Source organism: Bos indicus x Bos taurus, chromosome 9 (genome assembly GCF_003369695.1).
Source record: "Bos indicus x Bos taurus breed Angus x Brahman F1 hybrid chromosome 9, Bos_hybrid_MaternalHap_v2.0, whole genome shotgun sequence".
Classification (NCBI taxonomy): domain Eukaryota; kingdom Metazoa; phylum Chordata; class Mammalia; order Artiodactyla; family Bovidae; genus Bos; species Bos indicus x Bos taurus.
In genome coordinates, this window is record NC_040084.1 from 16,305,519 (window position 1) to 16,323,776 (window position 18,258).

General features: G+C 36.0%; 1 long non-coding RNA gene across 3 annotated transcripts in view; it reads right to left on the reverse strand.

Annotated features, from left to right (window-relative positions):
• Positions 1-1,696: 1,696 nt before the first annotated feature.
• LOC113898102 overlaps positions 1,697-18,258 on the reverse strand; it is a 28,811-nt gene continuing 12,249 nt past the window's right edge. For 2 of the 3 annotated variants that reach the window (XR_003512521.1, XR_003512520.1), the window contains 3 exons: positions 5,444-5,620; positions 4,495-4,599; positions 1,697-3,214 (listed from right to left, as the gene is read on the reverse strand). This is a non-coding gene — a long non-coding RNA (uncharacterized LOC113898102). Of the gene's footprint in view, positions 3,215-3,433; positions 4,068-4,494; positions 4,600-5,443; positions 5,621-18,258 lie in introns of those variants that run through there. The other variant, XR_003512522.1, reaches the window with a different exon arrangement.

The following is an 18,258-nucleotide window of genomic DNA, read 5'->3' on the forward strand; positions in this document are numbered from 1 at the left end:
CATTTCAGTTTCATGAACGTAACTGTAATGGTTAGATTGCTAGTTTTTTAAAACAAAATTGCCTTCTGCAATTTTGAGATCAAGAATATATTCAATATATTTTGGATTTATAGGCTAAGCAACATTTGTCTTGGTCCTAGAAAACAAAAATTGGATACAATTTAGAAGAGCAGGAGCAAGCTGACCAATAAATTGCTAAAATGCTAAGAAACTGAACAAATTAGGGAAATACAAGGTATCAGTATTGAAAAACTAAGTTAATTTATTTTCACTGACAGAGGACTAATAATGTATGTGTGACTCAATTATATCTCATTAAGTAATTCATTTCTTTCACAAACATTTATTGAATATTTTGAAAGTTTCACACAGTTCACTAGTACACATAGATTTGCTTAATAACACATGAAAAATTATACAGAAAAAAAAGGGAAAAAATCAAAGACTAAGATCAATGTATGCTAATATTCAAGGGAGTAATGTACTGCAACCTGGACAATTCTCAGAACTTCTAAAGAGAGTAAGTCTCTTTTTATGTAAATACTATATCTACAATCTTATGTAATAGGTACAAAGTACTGAGAAAACAGAAAAAGTCTATAAATTCACACATCAGTATAAAACAGTAATCTAGAATTAGAGCAATCTCTCTTCCTCTCTCTCCAAGCACGTGAGTGCACACACACACACTCATTCAATGTTCAAGTTGAAAATTTTTCTTGTTATTAATTTCTAAGGTAATTATATTGTGGCCATAAATTAAGGTATGTATGATCTATGTGAGTGTGTGCTCAGTCACTCAGTGGTGTCTGACTCTTTGTGATCCCACGGACCTCAGACCAAGTCTCCTCTATTCATGGAATTTTCCAGGAAAGAATACTGAAGTGGGTTGTTCTTTCCTACTCCAGGGGATCTTCCCAACCCAAGGATGAAACCTGCATCTCATGAGTATCTTGCTGAGTCACCTGGAAGTCAAAGTATGATATATATTCTCTGCCAAAATAATACTGTTTTAGAAAAAGAAAAATATTGGAAATAATAAAATAATCCAAGTACTGCATGACAGTGAAAATATGTGTTAAAACTTACGGGATGTCATAAACGTAAGTTTTATAGAAAGTTAGACTTTCTAGCTAGTTATGTTGCTGCTGCTGCGTCACTTCAGTCGTGTCCGACTCTGTGTGACCCCAGAGACGGCAGCCCACCAGGCTCCCCTGTCCCTGGGATTCTCCAGGCAAGAACACTGGAGTGGGTTGCCATTTCCTTCTCCAGGTAGTTATGTTAGTAGACAAAAAAGCATCTAATTAAAGTTCTAAGTATCTAATATAAAAATATAGTACAAGAAAAACATAGTAAGGCCAAAAATTAGAAAGAAGTAAATGAAAAAAAATACAGTAGAAATAAATAAAATAGAAAAGAGGATGCAAAATTTGATGATTAAAAAAAAAAAACTAACAGAGGAAATAAACATATATCATTATTGTTAGAGAGATGAAAGAAGACACAAATAAACAATACTGTGAATAAAAAGAGGACATAAATACAGACTCAATAGAGACCACAAAAATAAGAAAACACTATCAATGATAAGATGACAATTTTGAAAACTTACCAAAAATGCTAGAAAAATGCAATGAAAACTGACTTGTGATGAAGTCAAACATTAATAGTCTTATACCCCTTAACACAAGTAAAAGTCATTAAAAATTTATTCTTCAAAACATACTATGTCTAGATAATTTTACAAGTTATAGCAAATATTTAGGAAACAAGCATTAATTTTCTTTCAAATTTTCTAGACAATTGAAAAGGCAAGAAAATCCTCCATTTATTCTCCAATACATTTACCAAAATGAAAGTCATTATGAGAAAAAAAGACATACTCATTTCAATCATACTTACAAAAACAAAACCCAAGAAGAATATATTAACAAGTAAAATCCAATGTGCATGAAAAAGATACATTCCAACCATGCTAGGTTTAATTTTACATCTCTAAGAATCCTTTAATTTTAGGAATCCATAAATGTAACTCAACATATTAATTTATAAAAAATTATATAATCATATCAATAGATGCAGAAAAATATTTGATAAATTTCAACACCAAATCACAAAAATAATTCTTGGGAAATTAAGATTAGAAGGTAACTTTATTTACCTGATAAACTGATTTCATTTTTCAAAAAATGTACACATTATTTTACCTAGGAAACAATGGAATAGTCTTTTCAAAAGTATAGAATTTTGCAACAAATTCCATAATCACCACTTGCATTGTATATTGTAGTGGAAGTTCTAGGCAGAACATTGAGGAAAGGATTTAGAAATACATAGTTGGGAAGATGCATAGATATACATGACACTAATTATTATAAGTTATAGTTAGGTGTTCATTTTTAAGTGAAAGGTTATCTAGTGGTATTATATTTGTCAAAATAGAAAATTAAACAACAAAAAGAAAGATTAAGAATGGGGTCATCCATAGACTGATGATGAAATTAAATCACCATCTAGTATAATAATTAATCCAATTATGTGCAGCTGAGTCAAAAATATTTAAAAGTATAATGTAAGTGATTTTCCAGAGGATAAAAGCTAAAGACCTTTAAAAGCACATCTGTATGTATTCAACCAATTGAACAGCTATGTATGTAGGCTAGTATTAGCCTAAGAAATTAAAATTTTGCTTGGTTTCATAAATGCAAAAATCATTTATGATTTTTTAAGTGAAAAATTGCATATGAATGACAACTATCAATTTTTAATCAATTTTTGGAACACCTAATCTATACTCTGTCTTGGAAACAGAACTGCAAGTATAGTGAAAGGCCTTTACCAAGTAGAACTTCTTGTCTTTATTAATATTATTTTGTCTTGTTTAGATAGCAAACTGTAAGTGAGGATGAACAATGCATATAAAATAAACTTACTTTTAAAGTCATCATAGTAAAACTAACTTGGTTGAACAACTTTTATTTAATGAAAGTCTTGAGCCATTTTCACTTAGCATTCAAAATCTTTGCTTCAGATATGAAGATGCTTTAATTGAATGACATAATTAGAGGCCTTTTTGAAGATACATAATATTATTTGACCTCAGGACATTGAACAGCTCTTTAAAAATTTTTGAGATGATTCTATGGAAGGAACATAGTCCAGTATTCAATCTTCGCCTTGATATTCTTCAGTTACTAAGGTCACTTGGGAACATCTAAGGGGCACAATAGTAAAATGAAATATACATGTATTTTTACATGTGTACATATATATGGGGCTTCCAAAGTGGCACAGTAGTAAAGAATCTGCCTGCCAATGAAGAAGACACAAGAGCTGAGAGCTCAATCCCTGAGTAGGGAAAATCTCCTGGAGAAGCTAATAGCAACCCACTCCAGTATTCTTGCCTGGGAAATCCCACGGACAGAGGAGCCTGGTGGGCTACAGTCCATAGGGTTGAAAATAGTTGAAGACTACTGAGCATGCACTCAATGAAAATGATGATGTATATATGAATTCAAATGTTTATTGTGGGTGGGGGAGATGGGTGTTAGAAATCATTTGCCTTTCTTGAGCATCAACATCCTAATTTGTTTTTAGTAATCAGAATCAGTCACTGGTGTTCCTTTATCTGTCTGTTGGTTCAGTGCCATAAAGAGCCCCAAATGAACAGGGGACAGTCTTGGCTTACAATTTAATACAATTATGACTGCTTTTCCTGGTGGAAGACTTCTCTCAATAATTAGGTCATCCAATCGACTAGTTTTATGGTGAAGAACAACTGCCAAGGGATTGCGAAGAACTTTATGCTTAGCAACAACAAAAGGGAGCTGTTAAAACCACTTCTAGTCTTGAAAGAGTACAAAGGGAATTTATGGAACCTAAAAGCTGAAGCTATGGCTGTAGAAGAGGTATGTCTGCTAGGAGCTGTAACTTTGGATAGCAGGACACAGCAAAATCTAACCTGTGTCTGGTAGGGGATCTTCCAGTCCCTTCTTGAAAGAGATCTTCCAATCTGTTTCTTGGATATCAGCCAGTAATCTATTGATGTAGTCTCCAATGTTAGCCTTCTGGAGCACAGGGTAGGGTGGAAAAGAATGGAGAGTGAATTCGGATGGCAGATTGAGAGTATTCCATACAGTCTAACTTCTTGTTGAATAGCCTGGTTTTCTGCTCATCATTTAGGCAAAAATGTTCAAATTTTTGAATTCTAGGTTGAAGACTCAGAAGGAGCAAGAATGTCCTCTTGATATTGTTGTTGTTCAGTAGCTAAGTTGTGTATGACTCTTTTGCAACTCCAAGGACTGTAGCCCACAAGGCTCCTCTGTTCATGGGATTTCCCAGGCAAGAATGTAGAATTGGATTGCCATTTCCTTCTCCAGGGAATCTTCCCAACCAAGGGATCAAGACTGCATCTCCTGCATTGGCATGCAGATTCTTTTCAAAATTTTGTCCCAGATTCTTCATAAAGTGATTGAAAGTGAGAATTCTCATTACCTTTAGATGAAACTGTTGCTAGTTTATGATGTATCACCTGACTGGATAGTGGGTTGACCAGATGTCTGGGGAACATTCTTTCATTGTGTGTCTGTAAGGGTGGATCTGGAAGAGATTAGCATTTGAATTGACAGATTTAGTGCAGCACATTACATACTGTGAGTGGGCTTCATCTTATTCCTTGGGAGACTGGATAGACCAAAAATGTGGAGGAAGTGAGTATTCAGTCTCTCAGTCTTACTGTTGAGCTGGAATATCAATGTTTTCCTGCCCTTAATGTTTCTGGCTCTTGGGTTTTCAGCCTGAAATCTATAACATTGGCTTTCTGGCTCTCAGGCCTTTGAACTACACAATTGGCCTTCTCAGATGTTTTGCAGATAGCAGATTCTGAGACTTCTTAGTCTTCATAATCATGTGAGCTAATACCTTATAATAAATTTGTTTGCACACACACACACACACACACACCTGATTCTATCTCTCTGATGAACCCTAACTGATTCAAAACCTTATCCCTTACTCACAGCTCACAGTAGTGGTTCTTTTGTCTCAAACAGAACAGTGGCACTGATATATATAGACCAACATCAGTGTAAGAACTAATTATCAATGACAAATAACTTTTCCTTTAAATTTCCTCTTTTTTTTTTTTTTTTAGGTACAAAATGAAAGAAAGACTACCAGCTTCAACTCTTTACTATTTCTTGAACACAGTATAGGACAGCAACAAATGGTAAAGCCAAACTTTACCAAGTCAGTTCTCTAGAATGAGACATTTAGGTTTAAGCATGTCCCCTCCACCTTCTGAGCTTTATTTGGCTTTGATCATCCAAAGGAAACATTTGCCTCTTCACAAAGCCTAGCCACATTGGTACAGTAGCATCTAAATTCATATTTAGAAAGGAAAATTTTTTCTAAAAAGAGCATAATCTTCAAAGATATACTTTACCTTATAACAAATGCTTCACTAAATTATGACACATTCTAGTGTATTCTTTCAATTTCACATCATCTTGATTTTCACTGGGTCTACAATATGCTCTTCAGTCTTTATGTGCATAAATGTGTCTGTTGTATGTGCTTTTTCAGAGTAAAGAAATGAAAGACATCAAAAGTGTAGTCATATCTGTGGATGTTGGAAGGTACATCCAACTATTACATAGTTTCAAACTGTAGTCCATTCTCATCATAGTTTCAAAGAATGTCAGTCAAGATTCAGATGTTATGTACCATCTGTTTTTACCTCTTCCATAGCCTCTTTATAAAAGGTTGCCATACAAAAACCAAGATGGTAATCAAAATAAAAGGGACTTTTTAATAAATTAGTGTTTTATTAAACAAAATAAAATTGTGTTTATGTTTCACTTATATAGCTATATCTTGCATATGTTACTCAGTTAACTCTTTGCATCACCTGATTAATCTTCACAACAATCCCATGAAGTAGCTACCATTCTTATCAGCATTCTAGATTTGAGGATCCTGAGGCTTAAGGGAATTAAGTAAATTCACAACACTAGTAAGTGGTAGAGTTGGGCCTGTTTACCTCATCAGGGTACATGCTATTAACCGTTTTTTGCTATTTTATAGGTATGCAAATTTAGCCCTGACTCAGAGACTGAAGCTGTCTGGTGGTAAGTGAATTTATTGTTATGAGTATAATTAAGTAAAACAGGAGTTGCATCTAAAGAAGCAACAGTAGCTCTGTGATCAAGGGGTTTAAATTCAGGCATAGTACTGTGAGGCAGCAGTTTATATCTGAATCCCAGAATTTTTGTAATTGTAGTAGTAGTCACAGTGTTGCCAGTGAACTGGAGGTTCTTGCTTCACTGTGAAAGAATTTGGAGATGAAGTGATAGGCAAGAAGTGAATTTCTTTAGATATGCACTCCACAGGCAGAGTGTGGGCCAGCTCAGAAGGTAAGAAAGAGAGAGAGAGAGAGCCCAAAAGAGGCCGGAAATATGGTGTGATTAGTTTTTATAGGCTGGCTATTTTTATAGGCTAATGAGTAGGAGGATTATTCCACTAATTTGGGGGAAGGGATAAAGTTTTCCAGCAATTGGGCCTTTGTGTACTTTTTGGTCTTTAATGGCTGGCCTGTAAAGGCAGTGGTGGGTGTGTCATTTAGCATAAACCAATGACTAAGATCATGTTATCTGGTCTCATCACTTCATGGCAAATAGATGGGGAAACAGTGGAAACAGTGGCTGACTTTAGTTTTTTGGGCTCCAAAATCACTGCAGATGGTGATTGCAGCCATGAAATTAAAAGACGCTTACTCCTTGGAAGGATAGTTATGACCAACCTAGACAGCGTATTCAAAAGCAGAGACATTACTTTGTCCACAAATGTTCATCTAGTCAAGGCTATGGTTTTTCCAGTGGTCACGTATGGATGTGAGAGTTGGACTGTGAAGAAAGCTGAGAGCCGAAGAACTGACCCTTTTGAACTGTGGTGTTGGAGAAGACTCTTGAGAGTCCCTTGGACTACAAGGATATCCAACCAGTCCATTCTAAAGGAGATCAGTCCTGGGTGTTCACTGGAAGGACTGATGCTAAAGCTGAAACTCCAATACTTTGGCCACCTCATGCAAAGAGTTGACTCATTGGAAAAGACCCTGATGCTGGGAGGGATTGGGGTCAGGAGGAGAAGGGGATAATAGAGGATGAGATGGCTGGATGGCATCACTGACTTGATGGACATGAGTTTGAGTGAACTCCAGGAGTTGGTGATGGACAGGGAGGCTTGGCGTGCTGTGATTCATGGGGTCGCAAAGAGTCAGACACGACTGAGCGACTGAACTGACTGAACTGAATGACTAAACAGCAACAGCAAAATGTATTACAATGAGCATACAGTTCACTGAAAGATGACTCATCCACCATCTTGGATCTTTTGGTTCTAATCAGCTTATACAATGTCCTCAGGCTATGTTGTTCTTTTAAACATTGTGCCCTGCCCCCTTCCCTCCCATTTCAGTAGTAATAATATAGTAATAGTTGTCTCAGAAGATAAAGAATCTGCCTGTAATGTGGTAGGCCCTGGCTTAACCTCTGGGTTGGGAAGATCCCCTGGAGAAGGGAATAGCAACCCATTCCAATATTCTTGCTTTGAAATTTTCACGAGGTCACAAAAATTTGGACACACTGAGAAGGCACACAGAATAGAACTCGTGCCTCTTTTTGTATCTCAGCACATTTCAGAATGTGGTTTCTTTCAGCCTAAATCTCAGAAAGAAGTTGATATATTGAGCAGAATTCCATCCAGAGCAGAGCAGGATGTACCATGAGCAAGAAATAAACTTTTGCTACGCTAACCCTCTGAGACTAGTACAGCAGCTTTACCTGGCAAAAGCTCATATATGGCAAGTGTTGCTAATTATTCCTGATCCTCTTGTCTGCTGAGTTCAGGGACACAGACATTTTGCAGTCTTTTTCACCGTAGCATTCAGGTTTCCAACATCATTGCATCACAGAGGGTCCAAAACTTGAAACTTCTTGGTAATGCTTGTATTTTTACCTCATATCATGTCAGACAGGATGTAAAATATTTAAAAGTTGACAGACAATGCTCTTGTTTGCTAAGGCTTGTAATCTTTACATAAATATATATAGAAAAATTGAAAAATAATGAAATGTATGATTTAATTTTGATGTTCTTTATAATTTTCTCAAGTCAAAGGTAAATATAAAATAATGTTCAAATTAATGACCCTGACGTACTGAATATAATATGACCTAGATTAGTGCCCTGGAATATGGTGGATGACTAATAAATACTTGTTGGACATATAATCAATAATTATTAAATTAGTAAAACACAAATGTATCCAAAATACTAAGATAACTTGAGCAACATATGGAAATATGGTTTATAAAATATTAAAAACTGAAAGGTGAAAATGTTTGCACAGATTCTATCTTTAGAAATGATATGCCAAATGAAAATTACTGAATATCAAAACTGTTCCAATCAAAACTACTGAAAAAAAGCATAACTACTGAAATCAGTTTCCAATGGTGATTGATAATGAGTGGCATTCATGAACCATAATATAATATCTAATATCTATTTGCCACTAATCCACAAAATAGATATTTCATTGATTACTAAGCAATTATCCACCAATTGCATGTTTTTTATGACACTTTTATAGGTAATACATATATAAACTGCTCTTAAAATGTAGTGGCATGTTCCTACATGTTATTTTAAATGCTAAAAATTTTTACCAGAGAGAAAATAATAAAAGTATCACAATCAGCAGAGAAATGGAAGATGGAAAGACGTTAGAAAAGAAAATTACTTATATCACAGAAATATTTTGGAAGAAAATATGGAATGCCAGGGGAAAAAAAAGAAAATTGCTTATTTTTCAGCAAAACATACTAATAAATATCAAGCATATTTGATACATTTTACCAAAACTAAAAGACACACACACAAAAAAATACTCAGAGCATCCATTAAACTAAACACAGCTTTTGCAACTCTAAGTATATGACTGTGTAAATTGACTCTTAAATTACTCTTTTTTGAAAGTTCTGAATCTCAAGTAAGAAAGTCTAACTTTCCAAAAGGTAGGAAGTTTTGGAAATGAATATTATGTGAATATTTCAAATGGAAAAAATGACTAGAATTTGGTTACTTCATTCAATTTCAAAGGATTCTCTATATTGTGTATATCTCAAACTCTTTGGAGATATAAAACAATGTATCTAATAGTGGCATGTTTTTCATGTAGTACAGGGAAACATGAAAGAATAGAAATGTATATTAAGCAGTAATATTAAATATTCAGAATTATAATCTGATTTTAAAATTAGTGTTGTAGAATAGAAACTATATGTAAATGAGAAAAAATAATGTCATATGATAGTTGAAAGCATAGTTCAATTTTTAGAGATGCAATGTCTAACACCGATGGATTAGCCAAACAATATAATGAGCATGATTATAGAACATTTTCCTGGTGGCTCAGTGGTAAAGAATCCACCTGCAATGTAAGGGATGTGAGTTTGATCCCTGGGTCAGGAAGATCCCCTGGAGGAAGGAATGGCAACCCAATCCCGTATTCTTGCCTGGAAAATTTCATGTACAGAGTGGCCTGGAGGGCTATTGTCCATGGGGTTGCAAAAGAGTTGGACACAATTTAGCGAATAAACAATAACAACAACAAATGGAACTTTTCCATTTGGCAGGAATTATAGCAAAATTTGCATATTATGGAAAACATTTATGCAGAATACAAATATTTCCACCAAAAACTACTACATGTTATTTTAAGTGCAAAAAACAACTGAATAATTAAGACAGTAATACATGTGATTAAGAAAGTAACTTTGAATAGATTAATTTATATTACTTAATTTCTCTCTCTCCATATATATATATATAACCACATAAATTATATTGAATTATGACAAATTAATGTTTGATTTGTAAATTTCTGAAATGCATATTTTTTCAGATTAAAATACTTTTTGAGGGTTTGCCCAGTAGATGACAAACTCAGATAAAGAATACAGACATTTTTAGTGGACTACTTGCAAAATCTGAATCTTGCAAAGAATAATCTAAGAAGCGTGGGTAAAACTGTGCAGGAAAAGTAACATATTGCAATAGAAGATCTTAAAAAAGGGTACTTTATGTTGCTTAGTCTGTCTGTGAATGATTATACTTCTTAGTAAAGAATGTAACTAAAATCTCTTTTGACACCATTGATTTTGTTGTTGTTGTTGTTGTTCAAGAACTACACAACTACTTTGCATCTCCAGAGAAATCACTGTAGTATATTGAAAGCACATTTACCAGACTTTTATTTTAAACTGACAATAAATAAATGTATTTCTTTCCCTAAGTGATATTGTTTCTTAAAAGTACTAAGATCAACAAAATATTTTTAAACATAGAATTTGACTTATTATTATACATTAGCTGAACATTAACATTCCGCTACCTATTACTAACATCTCATAATCCATTGCTATTTATTGTGATAGTTATTTAATCTTTATCAAGTTTTGTAACATTTACAAAATGCTGTGTCACCATACAGTTGATTAGTTTTAACTTTGTAATTAAATTGCCTAATGAATGAATTTCTGTTCATCTCTTTAAAATTTCTTCAAAACCTGGGAGGATATTACTTTGATTAATCTTTTAATTCATTTGATTTTAATCCTTAAATGTTGAGAATATCTATGATATGGCCCTATTATGTTATCAGTTCAGTTCAGTTCAGTCGCTCAGTTGTGTCCGACTCTTTGCGACCCCATGAATCACAGCACACCAAGCCTCTGTCCATCACCAACTCCCGGAGTTCACTCAAACTCAGGTCCATCGAGTTGGTGATGCCATCCAGCCATCTCATCCTCTATTATCCCCTTCTCCTCCTGACCCCAGTCCCTCCCAGCATCAGAGTCTTTCCAATGAGCCAACGTTTCACTTGAGGTGGCCAAAGTATTGGAGTTTCAGCTTTAGCATCAGTCCTTCCAATGAACACCTAGGACTGATCTCCTTCAGAATGGACTGGTTGGATCTCCTTGCAGTCCAAGGGACTCTCAAGAGTCTTCTCCAACACCACAGTTCAAAAACATCAATGCTTAGGTGCTCAGTTTTCTTCACAGTCCAACTCTCACATCCATACATGACCACTGGAAAAACCATAGCCTTGACTAGACGGACCTTCATTGGTAAAGTAATGTCTCTGCTTCTGAATGTGCTATCTAGGTTGGTCATAACTTTCTTTCCAAGGACTTATGATATATCTACATCTTAATTCTTAGAACCCTATGAATATGTATCTGAATATTTTAGGGCTCCTATTAACAAAATACCATAGACTGGGTGGCTTAAAAGAAAAAAGTAATTTTTTTCTTCGCATTTCTAGAGATTAGGAAGTACAAGGTGGAGGTATTGGCAGATTCAGTGTCTGTGACCATCTTTTGGCTGTAACTTCCCATGATGGAAAGGGAGATGCAGCTCTCTGGGACCACTTTTATAAAGACACTTATCCATTCATGACAATTCTCCCTTATGACCTAATCACTTTACAAAGGCCCTACCTACACATATTATCCCATTAGGGATTAAATTTCAATCTGTGAATTTATGGGGACACACATATTCAGTCATAGCAATATATTACCTAATATGGCAAAAGAGATTTTAGAAATGTAATTAAATCAAAGATATTGAGATTTTGTGAGGGGCTGAACAATAGCGAATTGAGATTTAGTTATCCACATTATCTAGATGGGTCCAGTGTAACCATTAGTGTCCTTATAAGAGGGAGGCAGTCAAAGTACAGTGAAAGAGAAGACAATGTAGAGAAAGAAGAGATTGGAGACATATTGTCACCATCCAAGAAAAGCCAGAAGCCTCTAGGAGCTGAAGGAAGCAAGAACTCAGTTCTTCTTTGGAACCTCCAAAAGGAACATCTTGTGGGGTTTTTTTTGGGGGGGAGGGTGGTGGGTGGGGACAAATTATGCTCAGAGACTGCGATTATCTTTGCCAATGTTTTACTTAACACAAGTTACTGCAGAACTTGTATAATAATTTCATAAGCCAATAACATGCAAGGTAATGTCTCGTAATAAGCCAATAGAGAAATACCATATTCCAAACCAATGATAGATTAATAACTATTGATCCAAGTAAGGGAAGATGAAAGGAATAAAAGCCAAATATAGTTCAAGGTGAACCCTTCTACCAAGTTGAACCCTTGTTCTTAGGAGAGTCAGTTTAGCCAACCAAATGTTGATGTCCAACTGCTGGCATAAGAATAAATGTTCCTTATTGCTAGAGGAATAATTTCCTTATTGCTTATTCCCTCCTTATGCGAGGGAATGAAGATGTAGGTGTTGACAGGCAAGACAACCTTCTGAGGCCACTACATGGTTTTCACTGTGGCCAAACATTCATTTTCCAGGCATGAGCTGGTGCCCCAAAGTCTTCAAAGAGCTACTTAGATCAGCGGGAGTCACCTTGCCCAGATCACACACTCTTGAATACTCATCACGAGCTGCGGGTATTTGTATTCTAAATGTCCCTTGCCATGGTTGTTTCTTCTTATGTTCTTACTGGTAAGCAACCAGTGGTGCCTCTCAGCAGCTTACTCAGCACTTGTCAGCAATCATGGATGATACAACAATTTCCCTTTTGTATCAAAACAACTTTACTAATCAAAACAACTTCATTCTTAGATCAAAACAGATTCGCTCTTAGAAACAACTTCATTTCTCCCCTAGACAAGTAGATTTGAAATCACATTCCACTATTTAACACTTTGATTTTAGACCCATGAGACTAATTTTGGACTTCTGTCCCCCTGGAAAGTAAATTTGTATTGTTTAAAGCCACTGATTTTGTGATCATTTGTTACAGAAGTGATAAGGATCTAATACAACATACCATGGTATAGTGAAGAACCTTTGGTGTTTCTGATTGCTTAGAATATTATTGGGTCATAATTTTACATCCTGAAAATTTTGGAGATGTTAAAAAAATTTCTCTTGCAAAGAGATATTAATTTGGAAAAGCCTGAAGCCAGCTTGATTTATTCTCCCCCTTTTTTTTCAGTTTGAGTGCTTAACATATTTTTTTCTTTACTTTTGAAATTTAACAGCTTACCCAGAATATTTCTAATTTAAATTACTTTTCTTAGTGTTTCCTGAAAATCATATATTTTAATAAAAAGATTTATTTATTTCCAGATATCTGCAAGGAATTTTTTAATGTTGAAGTAGAATTAATTGTTTGTTTGTTGGACTTTCTATTTAAGGAAAAGTTATCTTTAAGTCACATTATCTTTGTTTTCCTCACTGTTTTCTTTCATTGTTTTACTTTTATGGTTTCCTTTCCATTTACTCTGGTTGTCAGAGGAATCCTCAATCTCTGTTATTAATTTGCTTTTTGGATCTTACTTTGCTAAATCTATCTTAGTTTGATAAATGATATCATTCAGGTATTTTACCTGTGTTCTTATTTTTTGCAATCATTTTTTTTTTGTTTGTTTGTTTCATTTCCTCTGTTTTTGCTGGCTTCTGGTCTGAGTTCTTTGTTTTCGGCATGGAATTATTATTATTATTTTTTACCTGTGATTTTATTACACAGGTGTCCTGGCATTTGTCTCATCATGTACTTAAGTCAACAGGACCATCTCTGTCCAAACATCAACATTTTTTTATTGGTTTCAAGTGCATTCTGTCCGATGAAGACTAAGGAGGGGAAGGGAGAGAACTCAGTGGAAACTCTGTGCAGTCCATTGAAAACCACTGGCTCTCATGTGAAGTTTGGTAAATTTACTGCCATAGGGTTTATTCCACATTGCCAGAGCTGGTTCCTATGGGGTGATAGCTGAGAATTTAAACACCTGACTCCAGCTGTTCACTTTCCCCATTATACTTTGTCTTTCCCAGTAACAAAGGCTCTTTCCCCCAGTTTCTCTGCAGATTTTCAAACACTAGTGAGAATTCTAACAAATGTTTGCCTCATTCACTAATGCATGCATATGGAATCTAGAAAGACGGCGCCAATGAACCTTTTTGCAGGGCAGCAATGGAGACACATAGAGAACAGACTTATGGACACAGTGGGGGAAAGAGAGGGTGGGATGAATTGAGACAGTAGCATGGAAACCTATACACTTTCATATGTAAAATAGATGGACTTCTCCGGTGGCTCAGATGGTAAAGAATCCTCCTGCAATGCAGGAGACCTGGGTTCAATCCCTGGGTTGCAAAGATCCCGTGGAGGAGGGCATGGCAACCCACTCTAGTATTCTTGCCTGGAGAATCCTCATAGGCAATGGAGCCTGATGGGCTACAGTCCATGGAGTTGCAGAGTCAGATGTGACTGAGCGACTAAGCACAGCACACAACACATGGAAAATGGATAACAATTGAGAATGTTCTGTGTGACACAGGGAGACAACCCAGTGCTCTGTGACAATGTAGAGGGGTGGGATGGGGTGGGAGGTGGGAAGGGGGTTCAAGATGGAAAGGACATATGCATACCTGTGACTGATTCAAGTTGATGTATGGCAGAAACCAGCATAATACCATAGAGCGATTATCTTCCAATTAAAAAAAAAAATGCATGGTTTACTCTTTCTATAGGTGTGGGCATATTAGTGAGAATGAAGTGCTTGTTTTTCCACAGATTTTTGAATTCAGTAAAAATTCTTAGAGTTGGCTGACCCCCTTCTCAGGAACAAGATTGGGTTAAGAGTTTTATAGCAATTTTTATCTCTATCTTTTGACTAGATTTATTCCAAGTTATATCGTAGCTCTTTATATGGTTGCTGTTGATGGTGTAACAAAAAAGAAAGTTCACCAAAGTAAAATTTAAAAATATACTAAGCTTTACTGAATGATTCATGGACCCGGAAGCCTCCCATCTAGTGAGTAGAGTGGAACTGCAATGGTCCACAGAAAGGGAAAGGTTTTCAGAGGCAGGACAAAGAGGTAATAAACAAAAAACACAATTCAGATTAGGTCATCTCTGTTTGGGGACAAAGTGGTCTTCTTAGGCGGATTACTTCATCTTCATTCAGTGGAGATAGAGAGAACCCTCACTGGTGTTGACCAGAAAATTTCACACTGACTATTTAGGGTTATATTCCTGAGGAAAGTTGTAATTTCAGCTAGGTTATATATGTATTAAGTCTCGATTTTAGCATTAATAACTCTATTAGGGGCCTGACATTTCTTTTTTAACATATGGTAAATATTTTTATTGCTTTAAAAAAAAATAGCTGCCCAAGAAAGATTCTACAATATAGCTTTCTTCCCCATCATTATCTAGAAGTTTCTCATTAATGCACCTCTATTTTCCAATCAGACATAATCCCTTGGGTATCATATAAACCTCTCTTCTTTGTATTGTGCTCTTTACAAAGTTAAAACTCTCAAATATGTACTCTGAAATACCCTAAAATATATACCTGCATCAAGTTATAGAACTTTCAATAAATATACCATTAAGTTTTATACAAATAGTACAGTATTTGGTCTAAATATTAGACTTTTTAAAATATATTATGGCCCCAAGAGCTAGGAATCAATAAATCCTTCCACATAGCACATTTATCCATCCCAGTATGGTTATTGAGGAAACTAAACTTACAGGGAATAATGGTTTAGGAGTATATGGTAATACTTATTGCTAAGTGCCTTGGGTCCTGAATTCCAATAACAAGAACTCTTTCCAATTGACCTGGAGGGTATACAACTAGCCAAAAGTTCAGATATTTTTCTCCTGTTAATACAATCAGCAATAACACAGAAACATGACTCTCCAAATGGATAATCCATCCTTCTGCTCACCCCAAGAGTTATAAGCTGAGGCTGGCATTTTACTTTACAACCAGCATCATGAAACCCAGGGCTTCCCTTGTGGCTCAATGTCTGTAATGTAGGAGACCTGGGTTCGAACCCTGGGTTGGGAAGATCCCGTGGAGAAGGGAAAGGCTACCCACTCTAGTATTCTGGCCTGGAGAATTCCATGGACTGTATAGTCCATGGGATCGCAAAGAGTCAGACACAACTGAATGACTTTCACTTTTCATGAAACACAAGGTTCTGTGATCTGCAAAACCTGCCACAACTATTCCAGAATGAAAAATTGGGGTAGTTTATAACATCTGCTTCTTGGAGAGAAGTGGAGGAGCATGGTGGCTCTGTTCCCACACTTCACTCCTTCTTTTAGCTCCAGCCAAATAGAAGTACTATTCAGAAACCATGCTCATGATTTTCGACTGTTCTTCCCTGTGACTTGACCATTAGTTTAAGTAGCCTCATCCATGTTCTGGAATCCAACCAAGCAAATGTTGCATAACTCCAGCACTGTTAGGTGGGATTTTAGGTAGGGATGAGTGGCAATTATCTTTTCTAAACTACAAATCAAAATATATTACAAAAAGATTTGTGTTTTTTATTTTGTAAGCCATTATAAATGGCAACCCATCCCAGTAATCTTGCCTGGGAAATCCCATGGAGAGAGGAGTCCGGTGGGCTACAGACCATGGGGTAGCAAAAGAGTTGGACATGACTGAGTGACTAAACAACAACAACACAACGACAATTAGGCAGTTTAGGAGATTAGGTGATAAGTTGCTTCATCATATCTGACTCTTTGCGATCCTTTGGACTGTAGCCCACCAGGCTCCTCTGTCCATGGGGATTCTCCAGGCAAGAATACTGGAGTTGGTAGCCATTTACTTCTCCAAGGGATCTTCCTGATCCAGGGTTTGAACCCAAGTCTCCTGTATTGCAGGCAGATTCTTTACCAGCTGAGTCACCAGGGAAGCCCAAGAATACTGGAGTGGGTTGCCGTGCCCTCCTCCAGGGGATCTTCCTGACCCAGGGATTGAACTTGTGTCTTTTAAGTCTCCTGCATTGGCAGATAGTTTCCTTAGCACTAGCACTACCTGGTAAACCCATTTAGGAGATAAGAGACTAAATGTTTGTAATAACTGAATCGTGTTGATGGTTTGTGGGGTATGAAGAAACAAAATATGAATATGTAATTCTTTTAGAATACTCTAAGAATCAGAGTAGCTATAGGTGGCTACTGTTAAAGAGAAAAACCACAGGCCCATAATGGTGTCACTCGTACACATAATGCCAAATCTAGATTTTATACCTAACCTCATAGTACTCTGGACCTTCACCAGAAATGTAATCAATGAGTCCATCAGACAGAGGAAGGAGCGGCAGCATGCATGATAAAACCCTTTGCCTACGCTCCAAGCTCCCCCAAAGATGTCCTAGCCTAAGAATAATTCTCTCTTTTCTTTTTCTTCCTTTCCCTTGCCTCACTAGTCTTCCTATAAATTCTTCCATTCTGTACAGCTGCTCAGAAAGCCCTTATAATTGCCAGATAGGATGCTGCTGGATTCATGAATTGCCTGATCTTCTCAACCCAGGAATTAAAACCAGGTCTCCTGCATTGCAGGCAGCCACTTTACCAACTGAGCTATGAGGGAATCCCAATAAAATCAATGATATCTCCTAATTTCTAGGTTGAACTTTCAGTTTTTAACACTATAAAGACATAGAAGACATACAGCTCTTGACTTCATGGAACCTAAAATCTAATTCAGAATGTATAACAAATATAGAAAACATCTGGGGAAAATGATTCAAAATAAAATACACAAATGTTTAGTAATTTAGAATCCTAAAATAAAACTAAGGAGTAATTACCCTGAAGATAACATTATTTAGGGACAACATTGTAAGGAAAAAATCAAGTTGTGCTCAAGGTAAATGAATGCGAATTTGTCAAGTGGAAAATAAATTCATTTTAGGCTGAATAAAGATATGGATATAAGGATGAAAAGAGTGCATGAAGGAGATGAAGACAAACTGGCTTATTATGAGTACCAAATCCTTGAGTTTTACAGGAGAGCATATTTTGCCATGCTAAAAGATCTTTATTGGCATAAGGATTATTTTAGGCTGATTATTTTTAAGAAACTGCAGACATAGGAGAAGCTTTGAAAACTGAGAAGTTATCCTTTTGTAAGAGACACTTACATGTATAAATATATATATTTATAAGGGCCTCTCCCTCACTGTACCAGGAAGAGGGAGATGAAGTTATCTCTAAAAACTCCTATTGTGCCAAGGCTGTTTCTGTTACCCAGAAACATACCCCTGCCCTCTCTCAAACAGAAGCTAATTACTCTTACCTAAGTTTCAGGAGGAAGCTGCAAAGAGAATAAAACAAGAACCAGTTAGAAACAACTAGGCCCAA